At 38.7% G+C, this 23,863-nt stretch overlaps 1 protein-coding gene across 1 annotated transcript in view; it reads right to left on the bottom strand.

Moving 5' to 3' along the window:
• The window catches only part of CASS4 (Cas scaffold protein family member 4), a 340,933-nt gene that overhangs the window by 279,937 nt on the left and 37,133 nt on the right, over positions 1-23,863 (bottom strand). The gene's annotated exons all lie outside the window — the stretch shown is intronic.

The raw sequence follows: 23,863 nt of genomic DNA, 5'->3' as shown, positions 1-23,863 counted from the left end.
TAAGTCTTTATTTGATGCATTCAGGCCAATAAAGTCAAATTCACTAGCTATCCAAACAAACTTCACAGTGCGTGTGAATAGGAAGGAATGTACTCTACTTGTGGGAAATACCGAGTAGTCACACAGGGGACCAGAAAGAGTAAAGTAAACCAAAATTGCAATACAGCTGTGATAAAAATCCAGTCAGAATGACAGTTAAAAATAACAGTTAATACAAATTGTAAACAAAATAAGAAGCAAAGTTAAGGGCTTTCGTCCCTCATCATTTCAAAGGGGATTTCATCAGAACTGTATACAAATTCCTTAATCCAGTTTACCTTACCCTTGTTCACTTCAAGCAACTCAAGTCTTAAAGTAAGAGTGGAAACAAAAAGGAATACATGTTATTCAACTAAACAAGCCCTGATAGCATGAGTGAATACCTTAGTAAAAGCATATATATTTATCCAAATTATTAAATAAAATCAATAAATATGTGTCAAAAAAGGAAAACAATGTATATATAAGTTATACAAAATCTACAAATTCAAAGTGTAATACAATTCTAATATGCTTAAAAGCCCTGTAGGTGGAATCAAGGGTGTAGCCAGTCATAGTCTTTGCACTCTACTGAGTTCACTTCTATCTGAGCATCACATCACCATGGCCTTTTTCCAGGTCATATTATGTCCACAACTGTCCAAATGAATGCCGCCAACATGAACTACAATACTGCCAATCCAAAAACAACATCCCCAATTGCTCTAGAGGAAACAACCGAAACTGTTACATTTAAAGTGCTTGGGGTCAGCCCTATGAGAAATGCGCCCATTTCCAAATGATAGGTGTCCAGGGTGTGGGGGAGGAACTAAAAACTTGTGAACACAAAATGGAATTTGCTTGCTACACACTTGGGTGGAATAATCATAAAATGTATATAAGATAGTAAATAAAATACTAACTAAGTCAAGAAGTTTAAGAACAAAATAGAACAACTCTATAATTTTGCTGCTCTCAGCTTAAAAACAGGGTGACAATCTATGGTCTATACTTTTTGTACCCTCATCAATATAGCATAACTGGATTGTTTCCTATAGTTAAGGAATATAAGGCTTAAAGTCTTATCTGATGCCCAGAAATATTAAGGTGCTTACAAAATATCCCAAACAACATCCAAGCAAAGGGTAAAAAGGTTACACACATAAAACATTCAGGAAAAACTGCAAGAAGATACGGCTAAACAAAAGTTTTCACTATGCCATACCTTAAACCTCACATAGTGGAGGCCCATGGGATATATGCAAATGACACCTTAAAGACATACCAGTGTTTTAGTTACATGACTTCTAAATGCCCATGTCTTTTTCCTTATTAAGTCTTTATGGATCTATTCAGGCCAATAAAGTCAAACCCCACTAGCTGTAGATGTGCCATGTTTTGGACTTTTTTGCCCATAACAGTACAGCATAAGTAGATTGTTTAGCTATACTTAAGAAGCACAAGGTTTAAAGCCCTGTGTGATGCCCATAATTATGCTGTAACTGATGAGTGCAAAAAAAGTCCAAAACATGGCATGTCTACAGCTAGTGTGTTTGGCTTTATTGGCCTGAATGCACTCCTAAAGACTTAAAAAGTAAAAAGTTAGGGACATTCAGAAAACACGTAGCTGCAACACTGTTATGAGCTTAAAGGCTCATTTACATCTATTCCATTGGCCTCAACTACAGGAGGTTTAAAGGAGAGGCACACCCACATGTCTTTGTCATGTTTTTTCACACAATTTTTAGACTCTATATACTTTTTTATAGTTTTAAATGTAATTTCAGAGTCTGCCACATGGGTCCAGCATCTTTATTTCTTAGTCTACCTCTAGTTACGCCACATTGCAGTGTTTGGCTTTAAAATATTACATCATAGCCCCTAAGCTGCTTTCAATGCATTGACTTTACATGTGCTTTCATGTATACCCTGCTTTCTTGTAGTCTGTCAGGTTTAATTACAATTTCTTGCTTTTCAATGACTACTTAAAAGCAAACAGAGGATAATCACACATAACAGTATTCAGACTGCCTGTTACTTCTTTTTCTTTCTAAGGTGGCCAATTTTCATTCTTTTGTTATTCCTGAGTTGTACTTAAACTCATGTCCCCTCCCCCTAAACAATAGTCATTTTTGAAATAGCAATAGCACCAGAATTCCCCAAAGGAGAAGTCAGGCTAAAAAATTCACCAAAGCTAACTCTACCCTTCTAAGAGATGGCATAATCAACTTCCAAAATCCAGGTTTTACATAGAGCATTGACAGCTACACTAAAATATACACTGATGCCCTTTTTAGACATACACTGATGCCCTTTTTAGACATCTACACAAATGTATAGACACAGACATGCCTGATAACAAGATACTCAAGAAAAAACTAACCATCCTGGCGGACGTCTAGCATTAATAGAGTATACAATAAGAGGAAGAAGCTGCTGTCTAAAAAACAAAGTGAGAACCCAGAACTGGAGGAGCCTCCTCCTCTGCCTAAACAAACAAATAAGACAACTCACGAAATCCTCAAAGAGCAACTATGAGTAAAATTTAGCAACCATAGCCAAGGATAACCATAAGGCTTTCTTCAGCTATGTTTGCAACCTAAAAGGTAGGACTCAGATGTGTGCTGAACTAATTGTGGATGGTATCGCACCTGCAGAAATTGTAAACCTGCTAAGAAACAAGTTTGGCAAAAACTTCACTGTTCTATACTCCCCAAACATCCCACAAACCATGTCTTCAGTATCACCTCTTTCCTGTGTCTTCGAAGGGCAAGCCATCAATGCTGTCTTCAGTACAAAGAACACAGCCTCCATGGGACCAGATGGCATTCCGGGCTGCATTCTTAATGTTCTTAAACAACAGCTAGCTACTCCATTAGGCATACTATTCAACAACCAAATAGCAGGGCCATCAGCAAACTAAAGCCTATGCTGGAAAAGTAGCAAAAAAGCAAACAGAAAGAAAAAAAAAAACAGCAAGGCTACGAGAGCTATAGGCATAAATAAAATACTTTAATAAAACAAGGATAAGCGCTTTCACATATTCTGCTTCCTCAGATCACGCTATTCAACCACAGCCTGAGTACTGGCTTCGTCCCCACTGAATAGAAAACAGTGACTGTTATCCCCCTCCACAAGGGCAGTTCAGCAACAAACTTGCGTAACTATAGACCCATAAGTTTAACCAGCCTCATCTGTAAGGTAATGGAATGAATCATCATGGATCTCATAAATAAGGATATAGGTGACCTACAAATCCTAGATCCGTCCTGGTTCTGTTTTGTCAAGTGTGGACTTCTTCAAGACTGTGACCAGAGTCTAGACAAAGCCAAGCTCTGTACACAGCCTATTTTCACTTGGCCAAGACCTTTGACACAATTCCACATTTGGGCATCACTGACAAACTAACCCATTTGAAGATCAACTCCTATATTGTCAGGGGGGTTGCAAACTGGCTCTCAGGTAGACAACACTCAATCAAAGTGGGAGACTTCACCTCTACCAGCAGACCAGTCATCAGTGGGGTCCCCAAGGGTCAGTGCTGGGCCCTCTCTTGTTTGATATATACTTCTCAGAAGTCCAGGCCAAAACGGAGGAGCTGTGGCTAACCGAATTTGCAGATGACTGCAAATTAGGTGCTATCATTGAATCCCCTAGTGATGTCAGCATTTTTCAAAAGGGGCTAACACAGACCAATGATTGGTGCCAAAGCCACTGTCTTATACTAAATGTTAAAATCATCATTTCCTTCAATAAAAACAATGTCCCTGCTGATTATAAAATAAACAATAATAACTTAAGTACCAATTCTGTAGTGAGAGACCTAGGAACACAAGTTGACTGTGATCTCAACTTCGACCACTATGTGTCTAATGTGGTGAGGAAGGCATTCTGCTTCACTCACTTAATTAGCAAAATCATTGCCTCAAGAGCAAAAGAGGTTATAACTCCCCTGTACTCTTCCCTCATCAGGCCTACTATTGAATATAATGCTGTCTTTGGTATGTACCATACCAGACACCTGCAGCAACTTGAGAGACCTCAGAGATTTCTAACTAAGAAAATTCAGGGTCTCCAGCCCATGTCTTATACGGACAGACTGAAGTCACTGTCACTGTAGTGTATAGACTACTTAGAGGCGACTTGTGTCTGGTTTACAGGGCTATCTCTGACCCAAATCTTATGAAAATGCTGCACCTCCATAAATCAAATGAGACTAGAGTCATCCGTTCCAGAGACATCAATCTAGCCTGCAACATAAATAGAACCTGCTGGAGAGACAGATACATATGTCAGAGGTTGCCACTCCTCTGGAATAGGCTTCCAATCCATGTCAAGTGGAGCACCTCCATGACCCTGTTTAAGCACAACTTGGATGACTGGATGGGAAATCATAAATTTCTGCCGGGGATTGCCCCTGCTTCTCTCCTGGACATGGGCAATCCTTGCTAGAAAAATCTTGGGCATAGACGATATTTGTCATCTAGTATTATATTGGGATTTAACAGCTAGGCTTGTAAAGACCCTTGGGTCAATAGCCTAGTAACATCCTATGAACCTGCGAACCTTCTTATCTGTCAAAGTGGCAAATTTGAGCTGTTTGCTGCTATGATCGATAGCTCACAGCAGGCAATAAAGTTAATGTGCTAGCAAGTAGGAATATGGAGCTGGGGGATAGAGAGACAGAGCCACCAGAACATTGAATTGAAGGTGCCATTCTCAGAACTTGTGCCAGCAATTAGAACACCAAGGAAGGACAGGATTAGGAAGTATAAAGACTGGCTGCAATAATGGACAAGGTAATATGGCTTAGGAATTGCAAGAGGACAACAGCAGCCTGGCAGAGAGACTAGTTCTATACTGGAGATAGCCCAGAAGGGATGGAAAAGCACAGCTTAATAACTGTATTAGTAAACAAAATAAATTAGTGACAGAAGGGAAAGGATATGTCACAGTAGCAGAAGGGGAGTAGATATCTAGCCACTAAAGTAAAGTTAAAAATGGACACAAAACATATCAGAGGAGCAAACAAGGGTGACACATTATCTGGCTGAGTAGTAGTAGTATTACTGTGTAGTGCGAATAGTCTGAGTAGGAAGAAGGGAAAATGTGGAGTGAAGCAAGATGGGATGGTGCACATTGATAGTATGACAGAAACATGAGACAATGGTGACAGGGGTTGGACATGTAGGTGCTTGGATATAGAATGTTCAGGAATAATAAAGAAGAAAAGGATGGAAGTGGAGTGGTGAGGTCAGAAGGAAAGAGGAACATGACTTTATGAAGTCAGGGTTAGAGCCTGGGGAAAGAACACTAGCAATTAAGGTGGGGGAAAGAAGAAGAATGCCTAGGAATTTAAACAGCAGCCTTCAGACACATCACAATAGAAGTATGAGAGACTGGAGGAGAGAGAATAAAGGCTTGAGAGAGGGGCAGGAGTATTATATTCTGGTCTGACTATGCCAGAAGTAGAAAGAGAGATCCAGAATTTCAGGATGAAGAGGCTGTGCAAGGTGACTGAAGTCTAACACCACAAGGGATAAATCCAAATGGCGGAGGTTAGAAAGGATAGTGTTCCGCATGTGTTCCTAACCAAGGTGTGGTGGAAGCACTATCTATGTGAAGGTGCGATTAATCAACACTGATAATGTTACTGTATGGCTTAGAGTGGGGCAGAAAGATAAAACTACAAAGACAAAGATGATGGTGATGTGGGATTATAGGGGAGTAGTTTACAATGTGGTATTGGACAGGGTTAAAGAGAGGTTAGAGGTCTGGAGGAAACTGAGAAAGAAAAACAAGCTGTAGGAATGAGTTGGGGATGGAGTGTTCAGAGTTATAGTCAGTATGAAGAAAAGGTAAAGTAGTGCAAAACTGGAGAAGGCTGATGTGACGACATAGGAAGGTGAGGCTAGTGATTACAGCATACAAGAGGTAATGGGAGGTGATAAGGAGGTGGAGGAGTTATGCTACAAAGAAGACAAGCAGAAGGATATCTGAACAGGTGAAGGCATGAATCAAAGGAAAATGGCAGAAGAGGCAAGGCAGAGTATAAAGGCTTTCTTCGATATGAAAAAGAAAAGAAGCAGGGAAGGAACAAACATGGCTAGTCTGGGCAAGGATTTCGAGGGGGATCACAGAAGACTGAGAGAAAAACAGTAACAAAAGAAGTACTTTAACTGAAGGAAAATGAAGGGAGCCTGCCGTGCTGGGAGAGGTACAAGGTAGAGAAGGGAGACAAGTGGACAGACATCAGGTTAGGGAGGGAGGAGGCCAAGAGGAAAATGGATTCATTTAAGGGGGGAAAGAACACAACAACCAAATGAGCTGCCATCTAGGGTTCTCAGGAATGTTAACAGTGTTCTAGAGGGTAACCTGCTAAAGATTTTCTTTAGCTCATGGAAAGGATGGATAACCTTATGTGATAGGGAGAACACCATGAAAAATCTGAGGTACTATTATGCTGTCAGCTTAAGAGCAGAACCAGAGAAAAGTGTGTAAAGACATGATGGAAAAGATGTCTGCTTTTGCCGAGAACAGCAATGACCACACAACAACCAATTCATGGCCGGAAGGAGCTGCCAGCTGAACTTAGTCCTGTTTAATGACTAGGCTTACAGAAAAACATAACAGGAGATTATCAAACAGACATGGTTTACTGGACTTTAACAAGATCCCTGATGTGGTGCTGCAAACATAGGTAATAGGATAACTGAGGTAGAATCAAGATTTAAGAAAGTGGCTTGCTGCATATGTGAAGGGTAGGGCAAAGAGGACTGTCATTAGGTGGACAATGTCAGAATAAGAAAAGTGAATATTGGATTAAAGGAGTGGTGAACAGCATAAACCTCTTCTTTAATAACACAAACATAGATGCAGCAGTGGAAAGTGGGGAAGACGGTCTAAAAGAGGATTTGAAAATGCTGATCAAACGGCAGAAAGACAGCCGGTAAGGTTCATTGCAGACAAATGCAAAGTACTACACTCGGGCTTCAACACTCCTACTGTGAATTATCATCAGCGAAAGTGGAAGTGATGGCAATACTTTCCCTTCTTGTGCTCTGTGTTTGAGACACAGTTGCTTTTTTCCTTCTGCACAAGCATTTTTGCTTGGGGAACTATTTACTCGATGTGTTTTGGGCCACAACCTATTCTAGCGATGTGTGTGGGCTCAAAATGTGTCCTTCATGTAAAATGTAAGATTGCAAAATCCTTGTGAAAGAGTGATTGTTTTTATTTAATGTGAATGACTGCTTTTCTCTGAGCTGGAAGTCCCATGCAAAAAAACATTTTTCCTAATGTTTTAGATTTTATTTAGCACGAAATACACTATAATTTGAGTACAGGCATTGCTAATATTTCTGTACTCATGTTACTGCATGCATTTTGTGCCAGTATACACAAGAAGTTGTGTGTTTTACTCAAATGTAGTACACTTGATGAGAACAAAACAGGAAAAGGATCTGGGACTGTTTAATGTGAGTCTTTGTGAGACCAGTGATAGCAGCAAAGAGAATGATGGGATGTATCCTTAGGGAGATAAAATCCCGAAGCAAAGAGATAATGTTCTCACTCTACTAGGTCTGATCAGGTCACAGTCTGAGTACTGTGAGTAGTTCTAGAGGTTAGACAAGGAGGGGGACATGAAGAAAAAAGAAAGTACATCATTAGAAGGGAAAATGATTTCAAGAAATACATGAGTGGACAGATTTTTTGTGAATTCTATAAACAGATAAACTACTAATAAAGGGAAACATGAAGTATAAAGATTCAGATGAAAGTTCATGTAAGGAAGTGGATTATTAAATTGAAAAAATGAGTGTATACATATCTACAGAGTGCATAAAGTTGAGGAACTTTTGGGAACGCGTTACACATAAGTATAAAATGGAGTACTTAAAGGGAATTTGGACATGAAATCGGATGGACACTGAGTATGAACTTGATGAGTTCACAGTCTGAGTACTGTGAGTAGTTCTAGAGGTTACACAAAGAGAGGGACATGAAGAAAAAAAGGAAGTACATCATTAGAAGGAAAAGAGTTTACAAGAAATACATGAGTGGACAGATTTTTTGTGAATTCTATAAACAGATTAACTGCTAATAAAGGGAAACATGAAGTATAAAGATTCAGATGAAAGTTCATGTAAGGAAGTGGATTATTAAATTGAAAAAAAAATGACTGTATACATATCTACAGAGTGCATAAAGTTGAGGAATTTTTGGGAACGCATTGCACATAAGTATAAAATAGAATACTTAAAGGGAATTTGGACATGAAATCGGATGGACACTATGAGTATGAACTTGATGAGAAAACGGATAGAATGCTTGTGAGGACAATGGGCCCGAGTCCAAAAGACATTTACACTGAGAGCAGGCTGAGAGAAGGTGTTTTGGAATCTCGCCCCTGTAGCAAACCCGTTTATAGATAGACCTTACACCAAGTCATTCATACTGAGAGCAAGTCTTTCAGAATCAGGGCAGACTTATACTGAGAGCAACTTTTTTGGAATCTGGCCCAATATGTTTTTGTAGAAAGAAAGATATCAAGGTTTATTGTATAATGAACAGTAGGTACTGAATGAAGTAATTAATGGATGTAGAAAAATGATTGGGGGTTGAGAGGTATAAAAAGTATATAAAACATGGTTTATTTTCCTTTTAGGCCAATTATTTGAACATCATGATTGAAAACAGAACCTATTGCTATTTGTGTTGACAAAAAAATTAAGAATCTATCAGGAGGTATCAAAATGCATCAAAAGAATTCAGGCAGTTTTCAGATGTTTTGAGAAATTATATCTTTACAGATTATTTATTTTTGGTAACTGCAGATATTAGAGATTTATTTACAGGTAGTCTGCATAAAAGAGGCTTAGAATAGATTAAGATGTTAGTTTGGTAGACAAGAGATTATTATCAACTGGCACTGATTAATGTCACACATCTATGGATTTGGTTTTGTAAAATAATTATTTTGTTTTTGAGAATTAATTTTATGATGAAATCAGTAGTTTTAACTATGGGATATCCATAGCCCTACTGTGCACCAATACTATTTTGTGTTCCTGGGGACAGAGTTTCGTTTTTAATTGTTCATGAGTATGTGAAATATTATTTGTGTTTTTCAGACAACATTATTTATACTGTGGGATTCCATGTTTCAGAATTTAACAACTTTTTTAATTAATTTTCTAGACTCTTCTGTTTTGAAAGATTATACTATCAGTACGTTTTCTTCTAACATTTATCAGATGTGGACATTTTCATACTTCTACTTGCATTTTGATAGTCGCCTCAAATACAAGTTTAAGAACAAATACTATATAAGGGCAATTGGTTGGAGTATCATGTATCTTTTCTGATGACGATGATGATGTGTTTTAGGCTGAGGCCAATTTCTTAATACATATGTTTGAAGAAAGAGGATGCCCATTTAAAGTGTTAATCAAGATGGCTTATGAGATTAAAGAGAAAAGGCAAGCTAATTTTAAGCCTCTCCTCAAGTCACCTTTAATTCACTCCAATACTGATACCTCTAAACACAAATGTAATAATTCTAATGTTTATTTATTTATTTATTTTATTTTATTTTACATTTGTTAACCGGGAGAGTCCGACTGGATACATGTCCATTTTCAGCGGAGGCCCGGGGAGAAAAGCTCCAGGTACATAACAGACATATGAACATTGTTAATGCAAAAAAGGAAGATAGTTGAGTTCTAAATACAATATAAAGATACATCACATCTTGGGAAAAAAATAACAGCAGCATATAAAAAAAACATAGGTCAGTTACAAAGGCGCGGTGGCTTGTTAAAAAGCGGTTAAGGATAGTGAGGTAAGAGAAGGGTAAATGATAGTGGTTAATCAGGTTTGGAACAGGGACATTGCCAGAGAGTATTGAGATGGGGTTTAAGCTTTTTTTGAATTGTAGGAGTGAAGGTTCTGAGGTGAGCATGGTCAGTAGGGAGTTCCACATTTTACCTACAAAGTTTGAGAATAGAGAATCCCCAGCAGAATTATTGGCTTTGGTAGTTTGAGCTAAGATCTTATTGGAGGAGCGTAAAGATTGCAGGTTAATATAGGGGTGAATGATGTTTTCCAGAGCTGGTGTTTTCTCTGGGTGATACAGTATCTGGTGAGCCATTTTGAGTTGGTTGAAATGGAGTTGGCTGGAAAACTCTAACCACCCTAGTTGCTTCAAGTTAGTGCAGTGGTGCGTTCTAAAGGTGGAATTTGTGGCAAATCTAGCTATGTGATTGTAACAAGAAGCAAGTTTGTTAAGGGTTGTCTTGTTTAGGTTTGTAAAAAGGGGAGGCATAGAAAAGAGTTGATAGTAGGTGTGTGCTGGCAATTGTAATTTTAGCGTGAGGAGTGAGAAAGTGTTTTACTTTATAGAGAGAGCCAAGCTTTTTATTGACGGTTTTGATGGTTAGATTGAAATGGGTGTCAAATTTAAGGGAGTTATCAATGGTAACACCTAATAGCTTTGTGTGAGCTTCTGGTGATATAGTGATTCCATTGGAGGATGTAATAGAGAAGGTGGATGGAAGAGTCTTGTTAGTGGGTGAGAAAGTAAGTAGTTTTGTTTTGTTGGGGTTGAGAACTAGTTGACGACTTGAGAACCATTTTTCTATTAGGTTGAAGGTGTCTTGGGTTGAAGCAGTGAGTTCTGCCAGGTTGGAGGCAGTGCTGATGATAGTCGAATCATCTGCATATTGAATGCATGTGGCATGGGGGGTGATTGTGGGCAGGTCATTAACAAAGATGGTGAAGAGAAGAGGGCCAAGAATAGATCCTTGGGGAACTCCAAGTGTAACAGGCAGGCATGTGGATAATTTGTCCTGCCATAGAACAGCCTGTTGCCTATTGGACAGGTAGGATTGGAACCATTTCAGCGTAGAATTGCTGAGTGATAGTTTTTTTAATGTATGGAGGAGTTGAATGTGGTTCACCATATCAAAGGCCTTGGAGAGGTCTAAGAAAAGAGCAGGTGATAGTTTATTATTGTTTCTGAAGTTATTGATGGTATTAGAAAAGGATAGTAGGGCTGATGTGGTACTGTGATTTGGCCTGAAGCCATGTTGGGAGTTGGCTAGAATTTTATTTTTGGTGAGGTGTTCCATCAGTTGTTTGTGGACACACTTTTCCATAATTGTGGCCAGGGGTGAGAGTATAGCTATAGGTCTGTAGTTGGTTAGCTCTAGTGAGCTACCACCTTTATGGAGAGGAATAATGTGAGACATTTTCCATATGGAGGGGATGAAGGCTTCTGACAAGGTACGGTTTATGATTATGGAGACGGGATAGGAAATGGCCTCAGCTGCTTTTTGCAGAAACTCAGCTGAGAGAAGGTCAACTGCTAGCTTAGTGGGTTTTAGTTTTTTAAGAAGAGATGTTATAGAGGATATGGGTACTGGATCGAAGGTAAATAGATGATCTGATGTAGTTGTAGTATTCTGCTGGCATGGGTAGTGGAGTGGGCTGGTTGTTTGTTTGAATTGTGTGGCCAGGGATTGTATAGTTTCTGTGAAGAAACTATTAAATGTGTTAGCAATGTTTACAGGGCACTGTTGTTTGCAAGTTGTTGGAGTGGGGGTGGTTGCCTGGCCTGGGTGGAGGAGCTTGTTTAAGCCTACCCAGAATTTTTGTGGATTATTAAGGTGTTTGTGTTGGAGGTGGAGGAAGAAGTTTTTTTTATCATTTAAGATCCTTCTTTTAGTTTAATTTCTAAGTTGCCGGAAGGTTTGGTGGGAGTGTGGGTCTTTAGAGGTACGCCATGTGACCCACATCTTGTTTCTAGATAGGATTTTGGATTTTGTTTCCTTAGAGAGCCATGGTGCGGTTTTGGTTTTAATTTACTCCATTGGCATCAGCTCTGTACAGGAAGCATATATAATGGTCTTTTTTGTTAAGTCATCTTGAGTGCTCCAAAATATTTGACCTATGCCCTGGTTTTGTAATCAGAAAGAATGCAAACCTTAAGAACATATTTGAACAATGTAAAGTACGTAATAACAATAAAAATGGCTTTATGAATAAATGTGTTAGGTACAAGTAATGTTGCTACGTTCTTAATGTACCAAACATAACAGTTAAACATTATCCATGGTGTTACAGGAGCCAGCAGTAGGTCTAACTTTGTTATAAAACAGGTAGTATACATTGCTGTATGCCAAACTTGTGAAGCTTATAATTTGGGCAAAACTGAATGAAGGTTGCAACTGAGAATTTATAAGCATGTGTATGGTATAAATAACAATAATAAGAATAATGTTCTTTACAAACATGCTGAAGTATATAAAGGTTCATTGGCAATTACTAGCCATGATTGATAGCAATGGTGCTTCCTAGTTGCAGGTTGTTCCTGATGGTTGACAATCTCGCCTTCTGGTGGTCCAGGGGCTAGCCAAATGAAGTATAAAACCAAAGCACTGCACCCACAATTAGGAAAGCTGTAGTTAGTGTCAAACTGTCAAAAGTCTGGATCCCTTCTTGGTGACTTTCCACTTGCCATTTATTCCCTGTGGTCTGAACTTTAGGGTGGTGATATCAAGGAGAGATGCAATTGGTGTCAGGCCATCATATGCCTTGGTCCTTCGCTGTTGTTTGTCCACTGTAGGTAGAGTATAACTCCTTTGGTTTTTCAGACACCATCCTCTTGCTAGCCTTAAGAAACAGGATGTCTTGGTGATTTCATTTTATGCATGAACTAAAGCTAAGTTTTTATTATTCTTTTCTCTTTTCTCTTTTGGCTCCCAAATCCTTGGGCTTTTTAAAATACTAGAAACTCCCATAAGTGATTTTGACCAGGAGTTTCCATCATCATTTCAAAGCAACACCAGCCAGGATTTGCACTCCTTGTTTTTATCTCCTTTTTTCACTTTTTTTCCATTTTCCATTTTTTTACATTACCTAACCCATTGTAATTCCCACCAGAGCAATGGAAAGATCCCCCAACAGGCCTGACCAAAAAAGATACCAAATTGCACACAAGTTGGCTAGCACTACTTCATAAAATTAAAACCATATTTTAAAGGATTTTTGCTTCTCACTAAGCATTTAAATAAAGAACCACAAAACAGGGCCCTTCAGCTGGATAAGTAAAGCTTGTACTTTGCTAACAGGCAAGATCCTGCCCAAATAGCTAACATTACACTCCACACAGACATAAAGCCACTATCAAACTCCAGCCCTCCCAACTCACTACCACCAATATTTCCCTTTTTGGGCAAGTTACTATTGTGACTACAATAATTCCACTAAACAACCCTGTCTTTACTTACAGAATCTTCCGTTATTTAAGGTGAATTGGATGTTTTTAGGAGATAAATTTTGAAAACATAATAAAATATACTCCCAATACATCCACTCTATTAGATCCTATAGATGCCAATCTAATGAAGCCAACAGTGAAAGCACAGCAGAAACACCCAACATGTTAGCTGGTATTATTGCCATAGTACTTCCTATGTGTGCTAGTAAATTCTTACACCTCAGGGACTATCTTTGCTAAGAATAGAGTGACTGGGCTGGATTATAATAAAACCCAAGCTTAAAGATTAAAGAAAAACATGCTTTGTAAGAGGCAAATCTCATGGTGAAGCCCTGAATACACCTCTGGCACTACCCCCCCCCCCCGGAGAACATGCCCAGGGATGGGCCCTATTTCCATGTATATAAAATACTGTAAAACTCAGTAATCAAATCAGATTAATGGAGTGCTCATATGCCTCAACACCAATAATGAACTTGATGCAAAGAAACAGCCTCCTGAGATTTTTGATGTCATTGAGTTCATTGCTTTTAACTTCTTCAACCTCCTACAGAGAACAGACACAACTAGACCCAGAGGGGACAAAAAACATTGGACAACCCACAGTAAAGGACCTAGGCATTTGTTGCCATTACAACAAGTGCATCTTCCCTTGAGATCCCTACCCTAAAGCTTAGACCACAGGGAATACATGGGCAAGTGGAAACTCACTGAAAAGGGATCCAGACCATTGATTGTTTGATACCAACTCCATCGTTTCTAATGGTGGGTATAGTGCTTTGTTTTTTCTACTTAATTACTAGGCATGCAGAACAGGAGATCATTGCAGAGTATAGACCAATTCCCCCAGAGCACTGTCTGTTTAAGTAACGCTCAAGGTTACACAGTAGGCAATTTAATAATGAGGGAATCAAAACTCAAGCAGCTCATTAATAATTCATAGCCTTAATCCTTTATGCTAACTACTACACAAGAATTTACCGATTTAAGAAGTTTTATTTTCTTTTATTCAAAAAGGTTCCCACATCCCAAGGTGGGGGTGATTTGGAAAACTAATTAGAGTGTAAGGCTGTATCGTGGCAAACTCAAATTAAATGCTAATAATTATTATCCTGTTGTAAATGATTCTGTCTCCAATTTCAGTGTTTTAAAAATTAGAGCTGCTAAATTACACTTGGTATTATCCTGAAGGAGTACATTTTGTTTTATTGGTTTATTGAATAATTGCATCATTATTTAAGTAATTTATTTAAAGTAGTTGTGTTGGGTAAAATTTTATTCTAATGAAGTCCTAGTATGCTGAGGATGAAAGCATTCAATAAAGGATTGTGTTTTTGGAGTGTATTAGTTTTTGTGATTATTTTTACAGCATTCACTATCTTTGGTATAGTTGAAGGTTACTGAAAATTATTTAAGCCAATAAACCTATCAAACTCTATCTCCAATATATTACATGGGGGGGGGGGCTTTCCCTCAATACCTCACACCCCACAATTTAAAAACAGTAACTCCATAGTCACACATTAATGTCATACGAATTTAATCAAATCAAATTCAAATGAGAAAATGTACATTTCAATATTCTAACTCATCAACCATTGAAATTAGCATATTTATATGGCACAATAACCATTAAAGAGCATCTATGGGGGATGGTTATCTGTCCACAAACGTTCAGAAGAAACAGACTTCATTTGTTTGGATCTCTGTGAGTAGTTACATTAAGAATATTCATATATTGATGCATTGTCACATTTAAGTTTCTGCTTACATCTTTCATAGGTGTGACATTTAATTTGGTGGTGATAGAAACTGATTTATACCATCTTCCTCCCTAATACAGGCAATCATAGCTCTCAACCTTCCATCTCTAAAATGAAGAACACTAGCCTCATAATGTGTAACAAATGAGCAAAATGTGAAACGCATACTAACAGGTACTAACAGCTTCAACTAGGAAGGTCAGGATGGTTAAATATGCTGGTTTTATTTATTTATTTAATTGACATTTGCTAACCAGGTTGGTCCAGCTGCACCAGAAGTCCATTTTCAGTGGAGACGCGAGGAGAAAATCTCCACAGTAATACAAACAAAAAGCTAAGTACAAAGCCATACAAAAACTGAAGGGATAGTGACATAAGGCAGTAGTAAGCAGTTATATAGGACAGAGAAATCATGTACAAAGTAGTCAGGCACCATGTACAAAAGTGAAACATACAGAGTGTGATGAATTTGATAAAGTTGATACAAGTCTTTTAGATATGAAGGTATTTATACAGATTGTGGTTACAAAAAATATAATAAAATATACATATATGCATAGATAGTAAGTGCATTTGAAAGTGAGGTATGACATCTTTATGAAAGAAGAGAAAAGAAATGGGAGTTATCCCAGTGAGAAGAAATGAGGAGAAAAAAAGATGGAGGATGGAGACAGAGGGTGAGGGGATAGGTAGGGTGTAGACAGAGGCAAAGCTATGTGTTTACTCGGGAGAGTTTTAGCTCTTTTTTGAAACATTTTGGGTGTGAGATATTTCTTACATAAGGGGGGATTTTGTTCCAGGACTGGGACACTGAGTATTTATATAGGAGTTTGCCTACAGTATGATTTTGTTGGGTTTGTATATGTCAAGGAGATGTTGACTGACGGTATGAAGAGGATGGTTAGGAGTATAATAGGATACAAATGAGGAGAGGGAGGGGAGGCAGTAGGTTTCTAGCGTATTGAATCTGTGCTTTGTAGATGTGACAGTAGGCATTGTTAGGGGAATTCTAGCCAATTTAACTTTTTTAGTGCATGGCAATGGTGAGAGTTGTAGGGTAGGTTTGTGGCAAATCTAGCTATTTTGTTATAAGCTTATTCAAGCTTGGAGAGTAATGAAGACTGTAGGTTTGTGAGAAATGGAGAAAGCTAGAGTATTGAGGGTAGGAGGAAAGCTTGAGCCAGAGAAGATTTAGAGTTTGCGGAAAGGTATTTCTTATTTCTGTAACCTAATCCCAGTTTTTGATGTATTTTTTATACTCTTTTGAATGGGAAGGTCAAATTTTAATTGTTTGTCAATTATGGTGCCAAGTAGCTTAGTGTGAGGTTCCACTTTAATGGTAGTGTTGTCGAGGGATGTGATGGTAAAGGTGGATTTGTGATGGGAAATAGTACGAGGGAGAAAGAGAAGGAGTTTTATCTTTTTTTGGATTTAAGATAGCCTGATTTTCAGAAAGCCATCTTTCAATAGACCGGAAGGAGTTCTGGGTATGTGTGTAGAGGTGAGAGATTATTTATTTATTTATTTAACATTTGTTAACCGGGAAAGTCCGACTTGGAATGAAGCCAGTTTTCAGTGGAGGCCCAGGGAGAAACGCTCCAGATGCATGTCTTTGTAATTGTTGTCAGAAAAGGAAATAATTATAGAGCCATCTGCATATTATATAGGAGAAGAGTGGCTGCAGGATGTATGTAAGTTGTTAGGAAAAATGTTGAATAGGAAGGGCCCCAGGATAGAACCTTGGGGACTTCAGATTCAATAGGTTGGAAAGGAGAAAAGTAACTGTGCAATCTTGAGGATTGTAGCCTATTGGTGAGTTAACTGAAGAACGAGTTAAGAGTGGAAGTAGAGAGGTTGAGCTCAAATACTTTAGTTAGTAGTTTGGAGTGAGATACTGTATCAAAGGCTTTGGCGAGATCAAGGAATGGACAGGATACAAGTTGGTTGTTGTCTCTAGCCTCAGCTACAGTCTGAGTAAAAGATAGTAGGGCAGTGCCAGTACTGTGGTTTGGCCTAAACCCATGTTGGATAGGAATTAAAAGATTTTCGTGGATTAGTAGTTTGAGAAATTGAGTATAAATGCATTTTTTGAGGATTTTTAGCAAGTGGGGAAAGAAGTGTTATGGGTCTAAAATTAGAGGGGTCAGTGGAATTTCCACCATTATGTAATGGTATTGTATAAAAGGATTTCCATAGGTTGGGAACTGTGGCTTCTTTAATGGATCTGTTTATTAGTAGAGAGATAGTGAAGGCTATAGCATCAGTGGCAGTCTTGAGGAAGAGGGGAGGGAGGTTATCAGTAGAGGCAGAACAAGGCTTAAGTTTGAGCAGTAGTGATTTGATGTAGGCAGTGGATACAGGTTTGAGTGAGAAGGGGGTTCTGGTTGGAGTAGGAGAAGTGGTTGGGGAATGGAGTTGTGATGTGCTCGTGTAAGTTTGCGGATGGAGTCTATAAAGCAATTGTTAAGAAGGGTGGCAGTTTCTTGGGGGGTGTTATTTGGGTTGTTGTTAGGGGTAGTAGGGTTTCATGGGTGAAGTATTTTATTGATGGTGTTCTAGAATTTGTAAATCTACTGCCAATCATTAGCAGACCAGAGTTCTGCTGTGGCGACCCCTTACTGGGAAAAAGCCGAAAGACAAACAAGTGTATTGGCAGGATCATGTTGTAGTGTAGAATTGTTTTTTGTCTCTATTTGTTTTTTGGTTAGGTTTCTAAGTTATTTGCATTGTTGGAGAAGTGATAATGATTTAGTTTTAAGCCAGGATTTCCATACACTATCTTGCTCATGCATAAGAGAGTGAGTATATTTTGTAAGCCAAGGGGCATAGTTGGCTTTTTCCTAATTTTCCTTACTGGTGCTAGAGAATTGAGAATGTCAAGGAAAATTTGGTTGAATTTTTGTACTGCTTCATTGTGGGGAAAGTGATGGAGGCAGGATCAGTTTATGGATGATAACCTAGTGTTAAATGCTTTGGCATTAAAGTTTGAGAGTTTTCAGCAGTCTCTTAAGATGTGTGACTTGGCTGGTTGGAGGAGGCGTCTTTAGATGTAGATGGGAAGATGGTCAGTCAAGGTGTCGGGTAGGATACAGGGGTTGTGGTAGAGGTTATGTTCAGTTGTCAGGATCCAATCTAGGATTGAGCTGGTATTAGAGTTTTTATTTATGGGTGTGGGGGATGTAATAAGTTGCCTGAAACTGTGAAGGTTGATGCTGTGGTTAGGGGAGTTGGACATTAGTTTTATCTAGTCGGTATTAACATCCCCAAGGATGACAGTTTATTAGGCAATATTGTTTGAGATTCATGCCAGTATGTGCTCAAGGATGGGGATTTATTGCTGGGAGGAATGTAAAGGGAGGCTATGGCAAATTTTTTGTAGGAGTTTTGGTGACAATTTAGAATTAATACTTCCGCAGTATCAAAGTGAGGTATAGAAATGGGTAGAGAGGAGAGGTTAAGTAGCTCAGTATAGATGATGGCAACACCTCTTCCTTTTTTAGGCATTCTATCTGACCAGTATATGTTATATTCAGGTGGTAAGATTTCATTGTTTGAGATGTGGCATTTTAGCAAGGTTTCAAATAGGGTTAGGATATATGGGGAGGTCTGGGCAATCCATGAGTGGAGTTTGGTGGTTTTATTGAGAAGGCTTTGAATGTTCATTGAGTAGCTGGATAAGTTTTGGGGGGTAGAGGAGGTTGGGTGTGAAAGAGGGCTGGGAGTGAGAGGGGAGATAGATTAGAGTGGATGGTGGTTGGGATTAAGTGTAAAGATAAAGCGACCTGGGTTGGGGTGAATGTCTGCAGCTAGGAGGAGAGTTCTTATGATTAAGGTAAGTTGTGGATGGTTGGAGTAGTAAGTGAAGTATTTTAGCTTTGTTCTGCAGGAGAGAAAAGTATAATGTAATATTATGAATTGATGAGGTTAATGTGTAAAATGTTATAAAGAGAAGAATATTGTATGAATGGATGGAATCATTATCATTAGGGGTAAAGGTAAGCGTAGGAGAGGGCTTCAGGTAAGAAATGTTTAGCATGGTATGAAGTTAAGAGTATGAGAAGCATAATTAATGGGCTGGTTAGGTAGAACAGAAGCATGGTGTAGTTTGTAATAAGTAGGAGAGTGTAGGAAATGTAGTGAGAGTGTGAAGCGTAGGTTTAGAGTCAGAAAAAGGTTGGATGTATTTATGTTTGCCATTTATAAAATGTAAGGGTATTTGAGAAGGGGTGGTAGTGGAGTTTATGTCTTGGTAATTTATGTGAATAATGTGTGTAGCAAGTGTAAGTATAGAGTGGGAGTAGGGTGTAATGAATTAGGGGGTGGGGTTTAGGATATGGTAGAGGGGGAGCGGTTGGCAATTGGTTCAGAAAGAGGATTGGTTGTTTGATAGAGAAAGGGGTGTGGTTGAATCAAAATGGTCAAAGTATAAATGTAGGGCAGGGGTCTGCAATCTTCACTATCAAAAGAGCCGTTTTTAGCCCCTCTCCCACCAAATAAAATTCTTCGGGAGCCACAAAACCTATTTGACCCCTAAAATGAAGGTAAAACAGTGTATAGAGTTTTATACATAGTTATTATACTAAATATAAAAGAACTAAGTTTATAAGAGCAATATTTAAAATCTGTCCCTATTTTACTTCCTTTGTTGGGATTGCTCGATCGCTGCATGTGTGTGTGTGTGTGTGTGTGTGTGTGTGTGTGTGTGTGTGTGTGTGTGTGTGTGTCATATCTCTTAACCTCTTAGAACAAGAAATGTAGACAAAGTCATAAATATCGGGACACAAAAGCACAAAAATAATGGGCACTTTTTAAATATTGCTCTTACACACTTAGAAAGCTGATAGAATAACAGATTTTGCATTAGCATGAATTGTCTGAAAGGTATGAAGCCTGAAATTCAAATGTCTATTTTTTTCTGACTTCAGCCCTCAATGATTTGCCAGAAAATCACAATTTTCTGAGAAATAGACCAAAAATATGAGGCAAAAGTCAGGACATTCTGCAAAAATCTGCACAGTTGAGAGGTAACTATGTGTGTGTGTGTGTGTGTGTGTGTGTGTGTGTGTGTGTGTGTGTGTGTGTGTGTGTGTGTGTGTGTGTGTGTGTGTGTGTGTGTATGTGTGGAAAAAGCATGTTAACAAAAACCATGTTATTCTAGCAAGTTTATAAGAGCAATATTTAAAGTCCATCCCTATTTTTATTCCCTTGTTCCCTTTTATTTGTGGCTCTGTCCAGATTGCTTGTGGTAAGACTTTGAGAGGTATGGAAACCTTTCAGCAGATGCTGCTGCCAGGGGGTTGCTCAATCGCTCTCAGTGTGTGTCGAATGCACGGCAACAGAAATCATGCTATTTTAGCAAGTTTATAAGTTTATAAGAGCAATATTAAAGTCCATTGCTCAGTCACTGTCAGTGTGTGTGTGTGTGTGTGTGTGTGTGTGTCTGTGTGTGTGTGTGTGTGTGTGTGTGTGCGTTGTGTGATAGAGTGACCATTATTTTTCAAAGCAACAAGGATCCACTGCAGAGGGGTGGAAGCACCACATGCAGCTCCAGAGCGGGTGGTTGGGAACTGGGCTAGGATAGGGGAGCGGAGTGAGCCGGAGCAAGATGAGCCAGCCGCAAATGGCCATTTTGCAAGAAAAAAAATCAGTAAGTAAAAGCTGATGTATTCAAAATATTTTAAATATATGACTAAAAAAGGAATGTTGCAACTACAATTGTATTGTAAGAATATTAACTGCAAATAATGTATATCAGAATTGAAAGGAAAAGAAATTAGAGTAGGTTAATTAACTATAGTATGGAAGATGGAGTGGTGGGGCAGCCACGGTGGTGCAGTGGTTAGCATTGCTGCCTCACAGCAAGAGGTTCTCAGGTTCGATCCAAGGCTGGGGTGCCTTCTGTGTTGAGCCTGCATGTTCTCTCTGTGGTCATGTGGGTTTCCTCCAGGTGCTCCAGTTTCCTCCCAAAGACATGTTGTAGGTGGATTGGACACTCTAAATTGGCCCTAGGTGTGAGTGCATGAGTGTGTGCCTTCTGTGGAAGGTTGGGTGCTGGGCTGGCAACTCTACACCGTAAAACATTTTACTAAGTCTAAGCTCCAAGGCCAGTTTCATGGGTATTTAGTCTCTATTTTCTATTTTGCCTAGACACTTAGTCCCCTTAAGAATAGAGTCTTCAATTAGAAAAATGTTTCCTTTGTGCTAACAGATGCTCTCACCTCATTCATGTTCTGCCCTGTGCCACTACCCCTCCTATGTGCATCCTTTCCCTTCCTGCCCCATCTCCCTAGTACTACTTACTGTCTGTGCTGGCAGTCTCTGATCTCCTTCACAGACATCCATTACTCTTTCTACAAGACATATCAACTGGTCTCCTTCCACCTCTGCCCCCTGTCATAATGCTGAGCATTTCTTCCTGCTCACCTCACATCTTTTTTTGTGATGTTGGCTTCTGCAGGGTCACTCAGACAATATCTCCCCATTAGCACATTTTACTGCTGCCTTCCTCTGTCTTTCTGCCGTGACCTCCTTCTCCATGTCCTCCCAAAAGAGGCCACATCTCTACTTCCCCCTTCACCTCACTATGTACCATTCCTCATGCCTGAAGTCATACAACAACTTCTGCTGCATCATCCTCTCCTCAGCCTTTCTCCGATACCTTTTCTCATCTCTCTGTCTAATGACTTTGCATTGTCTCCTCTCCGGTGTTGCGCTGCTCTTTAACTAACACATCCATCATAATGTCTAGCTGACATAATCCCCTCAAAGCTTTTCCAATGATCAGTTTGTCTTTTTCTCATTCAAAATTTGAATGACATGATGAATGAAGGTAATACTTTGGTTCTAAAGATGCTGAGTTTGGACTTGAAGTGTATCAGAAGTTATCCTATCTGAACTTTTTACAGGCATCTTTCAATAATAACTCTTATTAGAGTTTCTTTTAATATCAACTTCTGTACTGCATTTCATTTTTTTCAAGTGTAAATTACGTCAATCCTAAGTTATATTTGCAATATTATATACTCTCACACAATGTTTTCCATTGTAGCTGCATCTTCTAATCCCAAGTCTATTTCAATTTTATGATAGGGCTGGCATTGCTTCAGATATTGTTTATTTATTTTATATTTGTTAACCAAGTAAGCATACCGATCTGTGGACCCTTTTCAGTCCTAACTCAGTCCGACAGGGAGATAAGAATAGGTTATAATGATATGCAACAGTATGAAGAGTTAAAATAAATAAAGCAAAATTCCAGTAACGTAGTCATCACAATTTATTTAAAATTGTATTTATTTATTTTTTATTTTATGACTCGTGCTAGAATTGTCTAAGTATCATGCTTTCATTTGTATTTTCTTCCTTATTTGCATATTATTTTCTATGATTTCATTAATACTACAAATTGTATTTGAAAAACATTACAACAAAAGGTGAGTTGAGCTGAGTTGAATTCATTTTTTAAGACTTCAGTAAGAGTACTTCGTTAAAAAGTCTGCACAGTAACAGATGTCTAAAGTGTAGAGGAACCAAAGTTGTTTAAAAACAAGGGACAGAATGAGTCATAGCTTTCTTCTTCTTTTGGACTGAGTTATTGTATTTTTAGTTTCTGTAATGTCTGTCTGCTGAATTCTGCATCTGAGTGTAATACTAGGCAGGGGAGCATTGCTGTTTAGGGTGTGTGCCTTTTTGGATCTTAAAACACAATGTTTGTTAAAACTTTATTGCATGCTATAATGTCTTAGTATGTTTAACCTGACTTTGTCATAAGTGCTGTAATTTGTTGTGCAAGTGTACAACTTGGAGAAGAAAGAAATGGCGACTTTCTTGGTTTTAATATTTGTTTTCCAAGTTCATGCAACCCCTGAGGTAGCTGCATAGAGACTGGAGTGTGAAGCAGAGCTCTGACTGCGGGATCAGGAGGCACAGCCCTCTTGCAAAAATGTTTGTTTTGTAGTCCTTTCCAAGGTTTTGTTAAACTAATGATTTTGTGTGCACACTTGCATTGTAATGTTTTTCATCTCAACTAAGAAAGATACAATGTTTCATTATGGACATGTTATCCATGTTATACCAAATAAATGACCCAGCAGTTCATGTTACAAAATATCCCTTTAACTGTATTAACTGATACCTGCTCAGTTTTAGTGTCCTGATCAAGAGTTGCTTGCTTGCTTGATTTTAATGTTCTGAGCCAGTGTTTCTTAAACCTTGTTGCATACAAGAAGACTGACGTGTGGTGCAAAGCTATCTACCTCATCATTTCTCTCACCTCATAGTGCATTTATGTAGGGGTCCGAATGGAGAGATGAAAAGCCAGCAAGCAAAGAAGAATAGTAGTGCTGAAATTAATTCATCCTCAAGTCTTGGTGAGTACCTTCACAAGGTGGACCCTGTTTTTACAAAATCTGACCAAGGTGACACATATATAGACTGTATTTATATAGCATATATCATGGACAGAAGTAGGCTAAAAACTAAAAAAAGATAGCTTGGTGCACAAGACCCAGGATAAAAAAGTGCCCAATCCTGTTTGGTGCACTGGTGGCAGGAATGGAAAAGATGACAGTGTAGAATTCTCAAATACGGAAACATTCCTACAATGGGGCCAGGCCCAGGGGGAGTATGGCCCCCTTGTTGTAGAAGGAAGTAGCAGTCCACAAAAATCAAAAAAACTGATAGGCCAAAGAAGAGCCATAAAGACGATAAAGTGGACTATTGAGGATAAGAAAGAAATTATGTGCTGTTACTATATGCAAAAAGTGCAGAACTTCCAGACACAAGATATACAAAACGATTG

This window comes from Protopterus annectens, chromosome 12.part0 (genome assembly GCF_019279795.1).
Source record: "Protopterus annectens isolate FY-2018-M chromosome 12.part0, PAN1.0, whole genome shotgun sequence".
NCBI classification, from domain to species: Eukaryota; Metazoa; Chordata; order Ceratodontiformes; family Protopteridae; genus Protopterus; species Protopterus annectens.
This window is presented reverse-complemented; position numbering and strand designations above follow the sequence as displayed.